Source organism: Acinonyx jubatus, chromosome A1, assembly GCF_027475565.1.
Source record: "Acinonyx jubatus isolate Ajub_Pintada_27869175 chromosome A1, VMU_Ajub_asm_v1.0, whole genome shotgun sequence".
Lineage (NCBI taxonomy): Eukaryota > Metazoa > Chordata > Mammalia > Carnivora > Felidae > Acinonyx > Acinonyx jubatus.
The window spans coordinates 209,545,947-209,557,946 of record NC_069380.1 but is presented as its reverse complement, the minus strand read 5'-3'; the positions used below and the strand labels follow the sequence as shown (position 1 = coordinate 209,557,946).

General features: G+C 38.7%; 1 pseudogene; it reads left to right on the top strand.

The window, feature by feature from the left end:
• Positions 1–745: 745 nt before the first annotated feature.
• On the top strand, positions 746–1,276 carry LOC106988512 (60S ribosomal protein L36a-like; annotated as a pseudogene).
• Positions 1,277–12,000: the final 10,724 nt, after the last annotated feature.

The window sequence follows — 12,000 nt, the reverse complement described above, 5'->3', positions numbered from 1 at the left end:
CATTTGGCAATGTCTGGAGACACTTTTGGTTGTCATAACCAGGAGAAGGATGTTACTGGTATCTTGTGTGTTGCTGCCAGGGATACAGCTAAGCATCCTACAATGCATAGAACAGCCCCCTCCCCAACAAAGATTTATTTTGGCTCAAAATGTCAATAGTGCCGAGGTTGAGAAAAACCCTGCTTTAGACAAAAGATTGTGCTATCTGAATGAGATAACATATCAAAGTCAAACAGTCATTTATTTAGTGAAAATGAATTCAGAACCTTTCCTGGAAGCTGGTTTTCATGGAGAAAAGTGCGTAGAAGAATGTGAGGTTCCTGAGTACCTTCAGGGAATGGCAGAGGTACCCCACAAAGAAATGAGAAGGGAGAAACACCAAAGACAAATTACACACATTTACAAATTTACAACTCACTTTAGAGGAAAGCGTGCCCTTTGGAGAGGAGGTCCAGAACTTCCAAAAAGCTATTCAAATTCAAATTCCTAGGAGGCAAGGAGCCTATGATTTCTTGTGTGCATCAAACTTGAGCTTTAGTTTCTAGAAGAACTCAATTGGTTCTTCTCTGACAAAATTAAGCAGAAAACTATGAGTTAAAAAGTAAAGAATCAATGCCTGAGCTGTGTCTCTAGACCAGTGTCTCTAAGCCCTGGGTGTCAGACACCAGGCATTGAACCCACCCTCCTACCCCAAGAGGGCACTGTGGTAACTACTGTTTAAAACCTAGCTTAACTTGCTCTTTCCTTCCGTGCAGATAGCCTTCTCGCAGCCATGGTGAATGTTGCTAAAACCCACCGGACTTTCTGCAAGAAGTGTGGCAAGCACCAAAGTGACACAGTACGAGAAAGGCAAAGATTTTCTTTATGCCGAGGGAAAGAGGCGTTATGACAGGAAGCAGAGTGGCTATGGAGGGCAAACTAAGCCTACTTTCCAGAAAAAGGCTAAAACTACAAAGAAGATTATGCTGAGGCTTGAATGTGTTGAGCCCAACTACAGATCTAAGAGAATGCTGGCTATTAAGAGATGCAAGCATTTTGAGCTGGAAGGAGATAAGAAGAGAACGGGCCAAGTGATACAGTTCTAAGCTTCATATTTGTTACATTATGAAGACAATAAAATATTGAGGTTATGTTCATTTCAAAAAAATAAAATAAAATAAAACCTGGCTTAACTTAAGTCAGCTTAACTCCAAGCTTCATGTATTACCGGGATCCTGGCAAGAACAGCTGGAATTCACAAACTGGGTAATTTTGAAGAAACTTTAATGAAAGGACTATTTCCAAAGATATGAGCATGATATAGGGAAAGCTCAGGAGATAGTGCACTACTTCGTACTAATAATACCACCTTTACTCCTGAAGGGGTATTTGGAGGGAGCATTTCTCTAACCACTGGATTCAGAGAGCTGCTTAGGAAGGACAGCCTAATGAGGGCTATGACATTCAATCAAGGGATGCAGCCAGGCCATGAAGACCCTAAAAGAAAGCAACTGAGAAATAAATATATTCGTTTCACTCCCTTTGCTTCTTCTTTTTTAAAATTTTTAAAAATGTTTATTTATTTTTGAAGGAGACAGAGCATGAGTGAAAGAGGGGTAGAAAGAGAGGGAGACCCAAGAATCTGAAGCAGGCTCCAGGCTCTGAGCTGTCAGCACAGAGTCCAATGCAGGGCTTGAGCCAATGAAGGGTAAGATCATGACCTGAACCAAAGTTGGATGCTTAAGTGACTGAGCCACCCAAGTGCCCCAGCCCCCTCGCTCCTACTGATCACCTTCTGGTGCTTCTAATCGACAAAATCCAATGGACACTGAGAAAGCAAGAGGATCATTTGATGAAGGTCATTCAGGCTGCTATAACAGAATACCATAGAGTAGGTAGGCAGCTTATAAACAACAGAAATTTATTTCTCATAGTTGGAGGCTGAGAAGTCCAAGATCAAGCCACCAGAAGATTTGATGTGTAGTGAGAGCTGCTTCCTGGTTCATAGATGGCTGTCTTCATGCTTTATTCTCACATGGTGGAAGGGGTAAGAGAGCTCTCTACAGTCTATTTTATAAGGGTATTGTCTAATTTGCTCATATTGCCCCCATAAAATGCCATGGACTGGGTGGCATATAAACATAGAAATTAACTTCTCACAGTTCTGGAGGCTGGGAAATCCAAGATCAAGGCACCAGCAGATGTGATGTCTGGTAAGAGTCATTTCCTGGTTCATAGATGGCTGTCTGTATGCTGTGTCATGGCGGAAGGGGTGAGAGAATTCTTTGCAATCCTTTCTATGAGGACAACGATTCCACTCACGAGGCCTCCACTCTCAAGACATAATCACCACCCAAAGGTCTCACTTCCTAATACCATCATATTGGTGGCTAGGATTGCCACATATGAATTGTTGGGGAGACACAAACATTCAGTTTATAATAGTCAGTCTCAGACAAGTCAGACCCAGGGGAAGAGTAGGAAGTAGATCTTGAGGAATGCATTCTTGTCCTTAATTCAAATGAAAACTTTGTGTCACCAATACATAGCAACCATTTAATTCTGATTGATACCCATTCATTCACGTTCTCACCTGAAAACTAAATGTTAGCCAGCATCATTATTCTTCATATTATAAGGAAGGGTGGAAACAATGAGAAAAAGAAAGTTAAATAATATCTAGCACAGCTGCTACAATCCCTACTTCTATAGCTGCTCACCAGCCTAAAGCTGGTAATCATGGCTGTCTTCTTCCTCCACTTACTTCAAAGTCCCTTTACCCTCTGATAGCATCTCAGCTGGATTCTTTAATTGGTAGGGATATCCAAATAATTTATTTCCATGGTATATAAGCCTTTGCTGACCTTGTCTTTATTGGACTGCCACAGTTTTACACTGAACAGGACTATTTGTCATGGCAGTATTATGAGGTACTCTAGTGATTCTCTGGGTCCTAAACATAATCTTCCCCATACCCACTGTAGAGTGGAAACCCAATTTCCCATTAATTATCAGGATTAGGCATCCTGGCTAGTTCAGGGAGGTGTGGAGAAGGTAAGGAAGTAAAGCTAGATCCCAAATAAGGAAGACCACTTCCTTCTGCCTCCACTCCATACCACTACAATCCACTCTCTATGGGACAGAGTGACAATCCTAAAATAAATCTGATAGGCCCATTCCTTCTTACTGTTCTTCATTGCTCCTGGTAAAAAGTCTGAACTCTTTATATATTGGCCATTATCTCTAAATTCTGCCTTTCTGTCCAGGACTTTCTTTTACCACTACCCCATTTCTATGTGGGCCCTTATAGACACACAATTTTAAACATCTTTCAGTTTTGTTTTGTTGTTTTCCATGTGCTGAGATTACTCTTCACTTGCAAGATTGTCATTCAGCAAACAAAAATTACAATTGTGATCTAAGTCCATATGTGTGTATGTATATATATATATATAAAGAAAACAGGTAACATAACCTATTTGTCCTTGAAAACCTTTCTGGAACAATTAACCAATAAATATATGGTAAACACATGCTATGTATTCAAACCTTGGTAAAGGTGCAACGACTAATACAGTGACATAAAACAACATTTCTGTCTTCAGTTAGCTTTATAAATAATATGGAGACAATATTCTTAAACATTAAAATAAAAACTAAAAATGATAAAAGATACAAACACTAAGATCAAAATGAAACAGAAGTGCCTTCATATGCTTTCATATGATCATCTATTGTTGCCAGGAAATAACTTAATGTTGGGGTAATGGAGTTTGTGAGAGGAAGAAACACAAATTTCGGAGACAAATAGACCTGTGGTCCATTCCTAGCCCTGATTTTACTAACTGAATAATGAACAAACCACTTAACTCTCCTAAATCTGTTTCCTCCATGATGAAGTACTATGCAGAATAATTAAGAGGATTAAATGAGTTGCTCAAAAGTAGTTGCTGTTATTAAGATGAGATTTCTACCTTGAACACATATATTTAAGTGAAAGACATCTAGACTGGAACCTGTTAAAAAGAAAAACACAGGCCCAAGATGGAGTCACTTATGCTACACCAAATCCCCAAACCAGGGCTTAATACTTAATCTAATTGCAGTTTCAACCTCCTTCAGAAATGTAGTTTTAACAGAACAATCAGGAATTTTCTGGTCAGCCCCAATGAGGTCATCTGCCAGGCAGGCCCCTTCCATCCCCCAAAGGATGATGAGGTAATCTGATGATAAGACCCCCAGGCCCCCCACCCCACAGACTCCCACCCCTGCTCTCAGGGAAAGTAACCTTGGTTGAAACATTTCTTTTTGCTAATGACTTCTTGTCCCACCATTCTTCCCATAAAACCTTTTCCATTTTGTTCTACTCCTCTGGAAGCTCCCCTCTACTTGCTAGATGGGATGATGCCAGATTCATGAATAGCTTAATAAAACCTATTAAATCTTCAAATTTACTCAGTTGGATTTTTGTTAACACCCTTGATATGTAAATGACTATCCAGCAGATAGAGGGCCCCTGACTGGTGAGAAGAATCCCATCTCTATCTATCTTGGAGGGAGAAAAGTCTCTGGAAAGAAAGTGGCTTCTGGCACCTTATGAGTAATGGGACGCACACTGGTCCTATAGGCCTGCTTAGAAAAAGGGTGAGGTGAGATACTGAAAATGTGCCTCTCAACTGCCATGAGGCATATTAAGGTCTTCAATATTTGCTCGATTTCAAGAGAACTGTGTACCCAATATGTGCTCTAGAAATACATGGTAACTATGAGTTTGCTAAAGTCTTATGCTAGGCTTTGAGAGATGGCAATGGTTAGATGGATCTGAATGGTAAGTACATGACCAAGTGAGCATAGGCCAGGACACAGAAAAACAATATGTCAGTTTTCCTGGGCTACCTCTATTTCACTGAAAGTTAAAGGGCAGAGAAGAAACATAAACTGGAAAGCGATTAGGATCCAAGCTGTGAAGATGTTTTAATGCTAGGATAAAGATGACCATTGCTCCAGGCAATGAAAGACCATTGTAAGGTTCCCAGCAGAGAAGAGATAGGACAAAAGTGAAGATTAATTCAGAGGGATATATCAGTATAGTTCCTAATGAACCTAGAATAAGTCTGAGAGGGTAATTAGCTAGAACATTCATTTCCCCAAACATAATTCACTTGTAGAGCCTTTTAGAGTTTGCAAAGTACTTTTCATACATCTATTTTCATTTAACTATCCCAACAAGTTCCAGAATCATGTGTTATTCTTATCCTTATTTTATAGATGAAAAACACATACATCACACAGGGTCCCACCAGAGAACAGATGGCAAACTTGAATTAGAGTAATTTAAAGTATTTATTTACAGCAGGTTATAAAAGGATAGTCGAGGTGTAGAGAACCTGGGGCCAGTAATAGTGGGAAATCTGTAACCACTCCTTGGCCAGGAAGGGTGAAAAAAGCCAGCTGTACTGGAACCTACAAGCAAAGAGTTGTGTAGAAAGAAGTGCCCTGACATGAGCAGTGACCTTTAGCAGTAAAACATCAGCTGGCCAAGTCAACCTCCTCCCATGGAAGTGCTGGTGGAATAAATACCATGGTTTTGTTCTCTGCCCTCCCATCTCCTGTTGAGAGTCCCATAAATTGGAGGCAACAAGAAACTAATGACCCATAAGTCTATGGATACAGGACAAACCTTTTCCCCTTCAACAGCTTCTCTAGTCTCTCCCCCATATGAAAAGTTTATGCCCCTAACACAAAAGACATATGAAATCCCCTAAGACTGTATGGCATCATGGAGCAATGTTGGTTCAATAATATTCCCTCATGATACCTAAATGTTAGCTACCCCTGGTATTCTTCATATGTGAAAGAAGGAAAAGTCAAGTGAAGAGGGAAAAAAGAAAGAAGTAATGTAAAACATAATTGCTACAATCCATACTTCTTCCTGATCATAAAAGCTAAGTTGGTAATCATAGCACCAGAACCAGCTTCATAGGTGTATTTCCTGTGTGGCCAAATGGAGCCCTGAATTCAGAAGGGCTCTCTGAATTAGTTAATACTCTCCTATTGATATACTGAAGTTCCTGATAATATTTGAGCAAGGGGCCCCACATTTTTATTTTGCCCTGGGTTCTACAAATTATGTAGCCAATCCAGCACAGCTTCCTTTTTATAGCATCTATTCAAGTTAACTTAGCCTTTGTTGAAATTTGGCTGGACAGGATTCTTTACCACTAGATAAAAGTAGATGACCCAAACCTTCCTTCCTTGCCTTTATTGAGTTTTCCAGTGAGTAAAACATTAGGTAAGTACTATAAAATGGCTCGTCAATATTCTGGATTCCTGACAAAATCCTCCTTTATGTAGCAGAAACCTATCTGCCCTCTACTAATCAGGATCAGTCATTCTGACCTGAACAGCAATCTTTAATTCTTCCTGTAGGTACAGCAGCCTATGGAGCCCCCAAAGGCCAGGAGGCAGTCCCAACCAACTCATCTAAATCATGACTGTACCCTCTTAGGGACTAGGACCTTCAAAATGATCCAGCCCACAGGTATAAGAATGAGAAGCAAAAATTCTTCAGATGAGTTATTAAGGGCGAACAATGAGAAGCATCTCTCCTTTGTCCTTCAACTTATGAATTCTGGGCATGGAGTTAAAGGCCCTATATACTGGCAAAAATTTAGGGCATATACCCAATGGTATACTGGTAAATGTTTAACAACCAGCTCCCTGGGAAAACAATAAGCCCTGATTTGTAGGATTTGCCAGTTCTGAGGTATAAATATTCCCACTATGGCTAATTTCAAGCTACTAATGTCTGAATGCTGAGTTAGGAACAGATATGCAGTATATATAGTATTTTACCACACTGATAAAATAGACAAAAATGAGCTCAAGAACATAGACAATATTTAATGTAGTAAAATAATTAGGAAGTGGTAAGTTTTTAATATGTTATCTTTTAAAATATATTTAATTGTCAGTTTATATAATAACTATAAATTATAAACATATGTGTGTATGTAGCCAAAATGTAAAATTATTTTAAAATAAAATTTCTAAACTTTTTATTTTGAAATAACTTTATAATCACATAAGAGTTGCAAAGACAGTACAGAGTTCCCATATGCCCTTCACCCAGCTCCTTCTAATATTATCATCCTACGTGCCTGTGGTACATTTATGAAAGCTAAGATATTGACACTAGTGCAATATACAAAATAAATTCCAGACTTTATTTGAATTTCATCAGTCTTTTTCACCAATTTTTTTTTCCTGTACCAGAATCCAATTCAGGATACCACACTGCACTTAATATAATTTAATTTTTAACCATGGCTATGCTTAACAACTGAAAATTCCTGAATAGTTTTGCAGTTGTTTATATTATAACCAGAAGCTGATTTTTTGCAGTCGTTGTAATTGGCATTTCACTGGAGCAAGCCAGGCACCTATCCTTATAAGCAGGTTGTATGGGCCTCCAAGAATGTCTGTGTCAGTTTTTCCTTGCACTAAACACTAGGCTGGGGTACTCTGTTAGGTATTGTAAAAAAAAAACAAAAAACAAAAAACCAGTATTTGTTCTTTCACAGTGTTTTTCAGCCAATGTGCAGAATGATGAAGTACAAAGGCAGCTAAGATACGCATGGGCTATGGAGTAGTGCTGTGTGGTAGTTACTAGTTCTAGTTTTAGTACTATATCTAGGTATCCAGAGCTAGATCAACTGCACCAAATTCCATGCCTGCTTGCGTAGTTTTGGAACTATATTTAAAGGCAAAGGGGGAAGCCTGAGGAAACTAACTTTTTTTTACTTTTCTGGTTTGTTCACAAGTTTGATAAGTCACATGGCTTTAAGTAGGTTCTTGAGAGTTCAGAAAATTTAAAAAAAAAATTGGTAGGTGTTATTGACAACAACAAAAAAAGAACACAGGCCTTTATTATAGAGAGAATATGATATTCTGCGGGACTGAAGTAGAGAAAACATTCAATTAAAGTATTGCAAATCCAAAGGTAAAGAAAGTAATTAAATTTTTAAAAAGATATGTGTATGAATTCTCAGTCTCAGGAAGCAGGTAACTTAGGAGATCCAGGAGAAACTAGGGTAGCTTGGAAAATATGCTTGTTTTACTTATTAAAAATGAGCACTGGACAACTGAAAGCAAAATAAAAGAAGAAAGGCTGATTATGCTGGAGGAAGCCGAGGTTCCCTTAAAAATTATTATATCAGAGGAAAGAGAGGAAAAATTATATCTTTAATAAAAGAATAAATACATATAAAATGGAGTAACTTCAAAATGTAGTACAGAAAGATATTCTCCAAAAAGGTAGGAGAGAGGCACCTGAGTGGCTCAGTCGGTTAAGCGTCTGACTACGACTCAGCTCATAATCTCGTGGTTTGTGAGTTTGAGCTCTGCATCGGGCTCTGTGCTGACAGCTCAGAGCCTGGAGCCTGATTTGTATTCTGTGCCTCCTCCTCTCTCTGCCCCTCCCATGCTCATGCTCTCTCTCTGTCTCTCAATAATGAATGAACATTAAAAAAAATGCCTGGGTGGCTCAGTTGGTTAGGCATCCAACTTCAGCTCAGGTCATGAACTCACGGTTCATGGGTTTGAGCCCCACGTTGGGCTCTGTGCTGACAGCTCAGAGCCTGGGGCCTCCTTCAGATTCTGTGTCTCCCTCTCTCTCTGCTCCCTCCCCTACTCATGATCTGTTTCTCTCTGTCTCAAAAATAAATAAACATAAAAGAAATTAAAAAAAATTTTTTTAAAAGGTAGGAGAAAGCGGGGGGGAGGGGTTTAATGTTATTAGATTAGAACAAGAACTGAGATCCACTGAAATCAAATCTAACAGAGGATGGAAAGCAAGGTCTCTAAACAAACTAGAATAACTCACTTATAAGAAACTAGGATTCAAATACCATAGAGAGTACCCTCTTCAAGGTATAGTTAGGCTATTTTGGAACTATCTACCAAAGATTGACAGTGTCATTGGAAGTGCCCTAAGAACATTTGGATATATTTGAAAGGGAAACCAGAAACATTGGTGCAAAGTACTCCAAGAATTAGTGGGTGAGTTTCAAGTTGACAGTTATTATACCTGTGCCCAGAATGAACATCATCTTCTAAAATTGCATCAGCATTATCTTCTGTGCTATTATCTATACAGATGTATTTTGTATGGTATGAATGTGCATGATCATTGGTGTCATTTCTAATGGAATTCACAATTTTAATCATATTTTTTAGATTAATTGTAAGGAAATTAAAAGGAAAAAAATCCACATCAGTAGGGACCACATATCTGATAGCTCTAAAGATCTTACACTAAAACATAAGCCAAGATTTATTTGGAAAGCACTGTCACTCCAAGTGTGATTGATGGGTAATTTTTACTGTAATAATGAACACTTTATAAGTGTAGTGTCACATTTTCCAAAGTGCATTCATGAAACAATGATTTGTTACATACTGTTAGAAGTTCAGCATCCCTGCCTCCTCTCCTCACAAAATAACTCCCACAAAAACTTCTTAAGTGAAATAGCACCAAAATTTATTTATAGTGAAGATATTGCCAAATGAATCACAAACACATTTTGCCTTAGAGATATTACTCATAGCACCTGTCATGCTCAGCATCCCCTTCTAAAGGTGCCTACACTCCATACTGAAGAAAGTATCTGGTCCCTGCACCATGATGGCTATACCATATGACTAGTCCCTCAGCCACTGCTGAATAGACTACGGGAAGCACCTGACTTTAAGGAACAACCAATCAACCCATAAGCTGGCCTGTAACTTATGATTATGTGGCTTGATAATTAGACAGCCTCTCTGATTCTCCTCCTTGGGAATTTGAACCATGATATATAAAGTAAATTGGTCAGCTGGTAAAAGGAGGAGGAGCAAGAGACAAGATTAACACATTCATGCTAATAGTGGAGTACTAGAGCTCAAAGTCACAACTTCTTGTTACTAGAGAGGATCTTGGATTTTGATTAACCATCAAACTACAGTCCCTGCAGTCTCACATGAGGCCCAATTGTTCAGTTTTCCCTGCAACCCTTGTGGCCTGGCTACATAGAGGAGATTCCAGTTCCTTTTCTACTTCATGTAGTTTTAGAATAAATTCCCCATTTGTCAAAATCACCAAGTGACTATTTCTTGCAACAAAAAGAGCACCTCTCCCCGTTCTTCATGTGATCATATTTATACTTACCTGGCCACATCCCAGCTGAGTGTTTTTCTGAGATATACTATCACCAAAGCAGAACTTGCCAGGCATATCTTCCATTGTTGCACACTCTTTGTACTTCCTTTTTAAAAAATGTTTTTACATGGATGAATAAAAAATTATTAGATAACTTTGAATCTTCTTTAATTCATATTTTTAAAAAGTTGATTATGTGCAATCTTCTGTTATTTGTAGCACTATTTGTTACAATTCATAAATAATTTTGTTTCACTTCTCAAGGTAGAGCTGTTGAGAGTCACTGTCCTAAAAAGTACCCAGGTTAGAGGGCGTAGATTACAACACTGGATGTCAATCAACAGTTTTCTTCTTAGTAAATAGATAAAAGTTGAAAAACAACATGTTGTGCTCTAAATCTGGGATTGTTGGAAGCTCCCATTATCTTTGCTTAGCCCCTAAACGCACATATGATGGGGGGAAAATCTCTTCCTAACACCAGAGGGCACTGTGCCATTGGGCTATCTCCCTGAGAGGTTCCCACACGGGGAGCTAATTTTTATAGCTTCTCCTACATTCCTGTAGCACATTCAATCTTTCAGAAAAGCCTTCTGCTCTTTCCTTTTTACCATCCTTTCACCAGGACTGTTCTGAGGTTGAATGAGAATAGGGGATTAAAAGAAGCTGCTAGAGGCCAAGTTGCACAGCAGTAAGAGGAATTTGCAATTGTTAGTCTATACTATTCTACCTCTAGCAAATTCAGTAATCTCCCAATCTTCTGGTCCTTGTTACCCTTACTTAAAATTAGGATACAATTCAGACAGATATATATAATGAGCATACCTAAATTGTTTTAGACTGGAAAGTAAAATCTTGTTAATTCTCATTCTAATTTAAAAATAAATCAGATTGGTCTGCTTAAACCTATTAAAGTTCTATATAACTCCTGGAACTTCTTTTTTTTTTTTTAACTTTTTTTTTTTTTAACCTTTTATTCACTTTTGAGAGAAAGGGCATGAGTGGGGGAGGGGCAGAGAGAGAGACACAGAATCTGAAGCAAGCTCCAGGGTCTGAGCTGCCATCACAGAGCTTGATGTGGGGCTCCAACTCACAAACCATGAGATCATGGCCTGAGCCCAAGTCAGATGCTTAACCAACTGAGCCACCCAGGCACCCCACTCCTAGACCTTCTTAAGGAGAATACCCACCAAGTACTACCAATAATCTACTCTTATTATAAACTTCCTAGAGCTAGTTAGTTTAGGGAGTTTGGCCTCTTTCTTTCACAATACAAATTAAGAGGTAATTTTTCAAATAAGGTTTGTCTCAACACTTATTAATGCCCTTAACATTTATTGATAAACTGTGTGCCAGGCTTACATCTGCTAGATGCTGGCAAAAAATACACAAGTTGTGCTTCCTGAAGTTTTCAATCTAGGAGACAATAAAAATAATTTTTTAATTGTGAAATTGAACTGATAGGTGCTACTGAGAGCTACATGAAACTACCAGCAAACGTAACATAGAAACTTGCTCCATCCAGTTAAGGGTGGTCAAGAAATAGTTCCTCTAAGTAAATGATTGAGATCTTACAAATAAGTAGGGTCTCAACAGGTAAAGGGTGTGTGGGGGTAGACAGGGACGGAGGATGGGGAGAATAATCTCCGCACGTACAAAAAAAAAATTGTGGGAGAACTAAGGGTTAAAGCTTACTGTAACTCCAGTTCAGTGTATAGTGAAGGGGCGAGAAAGTTGGGCAATCAGAGGACTTCAAAGCCGTAACTATATTTATTCTAAGAGTAACTGAAAAACCACATAAAGAGTTTTGAGCAGAATGTTGCCAT